This window comes from Tenrec ecaudatus, chromosome X (assembly GCF_050624435.1).
Source record: "Tenrec ecaudatus isolate mTenEca1 chromosome X, mTenEca1.hap1, whole genome shotgun sequence".
NCBI classification, from domain to species: Eukaryota; Metazoa; Chordata; class Mammalia; order Afrosoricida; family Tenrecidae; genus Tenrec; species Tenrec ecaudatus.
The window spans coordinates 157,142,292-157,148,908 of NC_134548.1; positions in this window are offsets into that span (position 1 = coordinate 157,142,292).

Genomic DNA, 6,617 nt, shown 5'->3' on the forward strand with positions numbered 1-6,617 from the left:
AAAAGCGCTTTTAGTATAATACTAACTGAAATTATATATATTATGGCTGTGTATATATATCAGACATAAAAATGGAATATAAATCTAAACACAAGAAACTAGAAAAATCCTATAAAGAAATATGCCAAATGATAACAGAGGTTTATCTGAATGACGGATTGATTAGAGGTTGACTTACCAACAGAATGTATATATATCACTACATATGGCAAGAATATTTTACATGTGAATGGTAACATGTCTCTATACACATAATTATAGAAAGTATGCTTTCTTTTACCTTATAATCAGAGAAAACTGGGAGGTCTTTTGTGACTTCTCTCCTTAGGTATTTCACAGGACCTCATCGTCACAAAGCAGCTCATAGTTATAGACACACCCTCTCATTCATAAAAACTAAAACTCACTGAGACTCATGTCGAAGTTTGCCTAAGTTGAGTCAGGAATAGAGAGAAAGAAAAGCACCCTTATAAGTAGAGAAAAGGGAGAAAGGAAAACTAGAGAAAATGGCAAAAGGAGAATTCTCTGTTATGGGGAAAAAAGCAATCTAATGGTCATGAGACAGCAAGGACCAGTGCTCCTCTTAGAAAAGATACCCAATGAAGGTGGCAAGGCCATATATGTGCAGCAACAACCTTCAATACCAGGATTTCCAGAGGCTACATTAGAGGCCAACCTGCCATTCCCTTTCTTGGCAGCTCCATAAAAACTTGTGTAATCCTGGGATGATGATGACCAATGGATTATGGAATATGAGGTGGTACCACCCGCCCCCCCCCCCAATCCAAAAAAGCCCCGCTGGGTGGAGCTTTTGTAGTATACATTTTCACCACTAAGGGAGCATCAAGAAACTCACTCTGAGTTAGTGTACTCAGTGGCATCTCCTGGGAAGATTCTCTGGGTCACAGTTGAATTTTTTCGCAAAAGAAGTTTCACTTGAACCTAATTGTCTTCTGATGGCTGATTCAATTGAACAGTGCAGCTGGGAAATTTTGTTTCATGCTTGGGAAAAACACTGAAGAAATTGTTGTGATGTTGAACACTGCTTACAAGGATAGTGCTATGGGAAAAACTCAAGTGTATGAGTGGTTTTCCATTTCAGAAAAGGTGAAATGTCGATTGATGACAAACCTCATTACGGATGTCCATCAACTTCCCAAACAGACGAAAATAACAATTCTGTGCATTTGGAGTTTGTTCCACCAGATCAGACTGTAAATCAAGCTTTCTATTTAGAGGTTCTGAAAAGATAGATTAATAGTGTGTGATTAAAAAAGCCTGATTTATGTCAGATAGAGGACTGGTTTTGCCACCACGAAAATGCATCTGCTCACGAAACCATTTTAATGTGACAATTTTTGGCAAAAAACAGCATGACTCTCTGACCCCACACACCTGACTCACCTGACCTCACTCAGTGTGATGTATTTTTGTTTCTTTGAATGAAGAGAGACATTAAAGGACAGTGATTAGAGGCCATAGAAAAGGTGGAAAAAAAGGGGGGGGAGGGTACTGTCAGCCATCCAAACAGAGAGTTTGAAAAATGTTTCCAAGAATGGAATCACAGATTTGACAAATGTATTAAGTGTAATGGAGAGTGCTTTGAAGGTGCTAAGGTTGTTTTGTAAAAAAAAAAATTAAATACATAGCTTTGAAAAAAATCAGTGTTGGGGGGAGGTTACCCCTCATGTTCTACTGATTCAAAAGAACAAAAACTTGAAGAGAAAACTGTGTTGGTTGAAGGGAAATAGTGATACGTTGATCCATTCTTACTGTATGTACATTCTGAAATGCCTACAGTGATTATGCATCTACTTATCCCCACAAAAAGAAAACAACAACAGAAAACCAAATACAATACTTCCACACTAATATCAATCTGAAATTGGACCTTGGGGTGACTAAATAAAATCATGAAACATACAAACTAATTGAAATATGATCAGGAAATTTCAACAACTCAAAGAACTTTCATATTTTGATCATCTTTGATTATCAATACAATCCTATGAAGTTGACAGAGCTGCCATTAGTATCTCCATCTCACAGATGAAACAACAAACAAAAAAAAAGACTCAAAGAGATTAAATACCTTGATTATAGCCTCAGACATAAATTGCAACAGAGCCCAGATTTAAACACAGCTTAAGGGTTAACATGTGGTGGTAAGAACATAAACTATGGAATTTCAGAGACAGAAGATTTTAGCATTCCTAGCTGCGTGACCTTGTTTCCTAATCTATAAAATAGGCGTAACTGCCCCCAAATTAAAATGTAGAGTTAAAATGAGACCATATTCTTAATACAAATGTCACACGATACATACTCAGTTTCTAAGAATGCTAATAACGTTCTACTTTAGCTTGGTTGAATTTAGCAATTTTTAAAACAACCTGCAAGTAAGCAATTTGAAGATCTTAATAAAATTCTCCTGGTCTCAATTTAGTCTTACTGAATCAGAACTGCAAGGATCAGGGGTGAGAATCCAGGTTCTATTATGCTCCTCAGCTGTTCCAGATGCACTATAAAGCTTGAGAGCCACTGCGATCCTCCATGATATCAAGAAATGATACAACCAGGCTTTACAGAGCTTACCTCCTGGAAAACAAATGTTGTGAAATTCATCTCCTGTGACTATCTTTGCTGCTATTGGGGGCATTTATGTGCTAGAGCTTATCTTTGGTAAATTCTCATTTGTGTTTATTAAATATTCAGAAAACATTTTAAAAGATGAAATCCTTATCCAGTCACTGAGGCCCAACTCAAGTCAGCATCTTCTTTCACTGGTTCCTCTTTGAACAAGAAACTGAAGAAAATAATGTATTTCTTTGAACGCCAAAAGTCCAAATCTGTCCTCCTTGTGATACTGGTTCGTAGCTTCATCTCAACAAGCAAAGTCATTTGGGATTTGAACTCCAGTGCAAGGTGAAACCAACAGAGTCAATAGACACAAAGCACCCACCTCAGAGAGCTGCCAAAGACTCAAGGTAAGCACTCAGGGAAAGAAATAAGAAATAGGTCCCACTGTACACCCACCACTCATTATTATAAGGGAATCTTATTGACATGAGGTCTGTCTGTAAAATCACATCGCACATTTTTAATGTACAAAAGACTTGACTGAAGGTTGGCTTGAGATGCAAGGAATCAGAAGGTGAAATGAGTACACAAGTTCTCACATAATGCCAGTGATCTAACGCTATGTGGTGGTTGTGGTAAGGTGCCATCAAGTTGGGCCCAGTGTACCATGGCGTACCAGGTATGTACCATAGTGACACTACATATACTGCAGAACCAAACACTGTGCGGTCCTGTGCCATCTTCACAGTTGTTCTTATGTGATAATCCTTTTAATCTACGTACTCTAATGGATATATTTGCAACTAAGGAAAATTCACATGTAAAAATATAATCTACATCAGTGGTTCTCAACCTTCCTAATGCTGCAACACTTTAATATATATCTTCATGTTCTGGTGACCACACCCCCCCAACCATACAATTATTTTCGTTACTACTTTATAACTGCAATTTTGCTACTTTATGAATTGGGCAATGCCTGTGAAAGGATTGTTCAACTTCCCCAAAGGGGTGGCAACCCACAGGTTGAGAACCACTGCTCTACATACAAATATATTCACTGTAATTTCCACACTGGTTTAGCTTCTGTGTGTGTCCAGGCATCTACTGGTAAAGCCTCGCTATTGCTGGATGGCATATATAACTTTTCGCTCTGTTGTCTTGAAATTTTGCTCTCTTCCCTGACTCCATCATTTTTGTATAATGCCACCTTCCTCTTTACCCAGATTAGCATGTGCATACTTTCTAGCTAATAATTTATCCTTTTTTGCTCACCCACCCCTGGTAACAATCAAAGAATGTTTCCTTTGGTGTGAAAATCTTTTCTTGACTTTTTACAATTGTCCTTTTGTAATTAGCTTATTCCACTCAGCCAACTGTCCTTCCATTTTAAAATCACAATGTTCTATATCCTACTTTGGTAAGCCATGACTGGGGTCTTAAAAGTTTGTGCCTAGCCAGCTAAGGTGCAACTATTGACCTCTCACTCTCTGGAAAAAAGAAGAGTGAAGAAAATTGAAGCTGCGTGGTAAAATTAGTCCAACAGACCAGTGGACTACAGGAACATCAGTGTCCATGAGCCCAAGGCCAAATGAGCTAGATGGTACCTGGCTACCACTACTAACTACTCTGAAGTAGACCACATAAGAAGGGCCGGAATAGTGTGGGAGAAAAATGTAGAACAAAATTGAAGGCCCAGCTTACTAGATGGAGCCAAACTGGTGGACCAAGACTAGGTCCTTTAGTTACCCTTTAGATGTAGAGCTGAACTCTCTTCCCCATGTTAAAATAAACCACCATTTGAGATCAAAAGGGCCACATTTACCTAAGGAGAAAATTTGGAGAGTTAGAAAAGAAGGAGAAATGGAAATAAGAGAGGGAGAAAGTGAGATAAGTGTTAGGATTGAAATCTATAACATCTAACAAAATGTGTATGAATTGTTGAATTTAAAATTGATCAGCTCTACAAACCTTCCCTCATTTCACAATAAAAAGTTTGGTGCTTTTTTTTAAAGCAAAAATGTCCCTTTAGAGTTAAGGTGTGGCTGCTCCAAGCTGAGGTATTTTCAATCAAGAGGAATACAGAAGACAAAGAACCATAGATGACTTTGAGCTAAAAATTGATGACTTGGGAGCTAAAAATATTTAAAATAGCTGTGGACTGCCAAGAAGAATGACAAAATTTGTCTTGAATCAGTATAATCAGAGTGGTCCTTACAAGTGAGGATGATGAAATGTTAGCCCACACAGAAGGGCCAGTGCCTGGAAAAGGAGATTGTGCTTGATAAAATAGAGGGTCCATAAAATGCGGAGGGAAAGACCCCAACACCATAGATGGACACAATGGTTGTGCCAATATGCTCAAACATAGTGACAACTGTGAAAATGGTGCAGGACTGGCCAATGATTTGTCTGTTGTACATAGGGTTGCTCTGAGTCAAATCCAACTGAACTGCATCTAACAACCAAAAAACTGAGGCTCAGAGATGTGAAAGAACTTGTTCATGGTCACACAGATATTGAGTGGGTGAATAGGACTCAAAGGAAGTCATTGGACTCAAAGTTCAGCTTAATTTTGATCAAACTGATGCTTACACATCCTGTATAACCAGAGGCATAAATCCAGGATAAGTCTAGACAGCAATGCTGAGTCTACTTTGTTGTTTGGATGAATTCTGTGTTAAGCTGAAAATCTGTGGGAAAGATGGTGACCCTTGAACAAAACTATGTTTTGTTGCGACATTTATTTATTCCACACTTGTTTTGTTAAGTATGCATACATGGGTTGCAGAATCCTTTCAGACAGCAACTTTTCAAAACCTTTGGTGTGTAATGAACCCAACTGTGTGTAAGGAGGGCACAGCTATGCCTAGAGTTTCTGCCTCAAGGACTCCATGCCCTTCCAAAGAGGGAGAAGGAATTCAGAAGAAACAAGTGTAGGACTACGTGATGGAGATGAACGCAAGAAACCACGGGCCACAGCAGAGGAAGTTGAAGACACGCTTTGTGCAGCAACTGACATCTGAGTTCCATCTCCAAGCCCAAAAGGGTATTCGAAAGGCAAGGGCAAGGGCTTTGTGAATCAGCGCACACTGTATAGGGATAGCAGAGATGCATGATGAGCATAGTCTGTTCAGGACCAAAGGAGTCCTGACAATTAACTAGGAAAGTCAACGCATAGCAAGAAATGGAATGAAGACAAAAGTCAGAACCACACATGGAGACCTAGGCAGGGGTTGCACAGAAATCTGCATAGAGGACAGTAGAAAGGTAGTTCTTACAGTGTGGCCCACAGCACTTGTGGATATTCATAGCACTTTCAGGGGAGCTGCAAGGACAGATCTATGTTCAAGATAGTGCATATACATCATTTGTCTTTTCCACCGTGCTGTCATTTGTACTGTTGCTGCGAAGGCAGTGGTGCATAAAACTGCTGTCATGTCAACACAAGATAAGCTTGGTGCCAAAGTATTCTAGCCTTCTTGACACAACATACACATGTATCCCTTTTACTTAATATAATAGTGCTAATCATGTCAACCTTAACACTCGTCCTTTTAACTTTCTATGTGATATAATGGGTAGTATGCATAAACCACTTCTATTTCAAAATGCAGTATGATGATTCTCTCTGAAAAACTCTTGTGTGATCAAGCGGTGAGCTGAAGTAGTTGCTTTTGCACAAAACAATACTTTTGATTTGAAAGAATGCCTGACAGACATTGTATTCTGGTTTGGGTTTGAGGTTGATGTTTTTCTCTTTCAAACCCCAGTATCATAATCCTGTCACTTCCAGCCAAAGAGGTAACTGAGTTTGTTGCCCATGATTATTGGCGAGAGTTCATTAAAATGGACATTTTTTAAAATGTGCGTCAACCATAGCAAACTCAACAGTTTCCAAAATACGTAATAATACTGTCCTGTTGAGAATGGTAATAATGTTAGCATGGGTGGGTCTTTTTGTATTTTTTGTTATAGTTTTGGAATGAAATGTTCTTACATTTGGCAGATCTGCCTAACTCTGTGAACCACTGTTT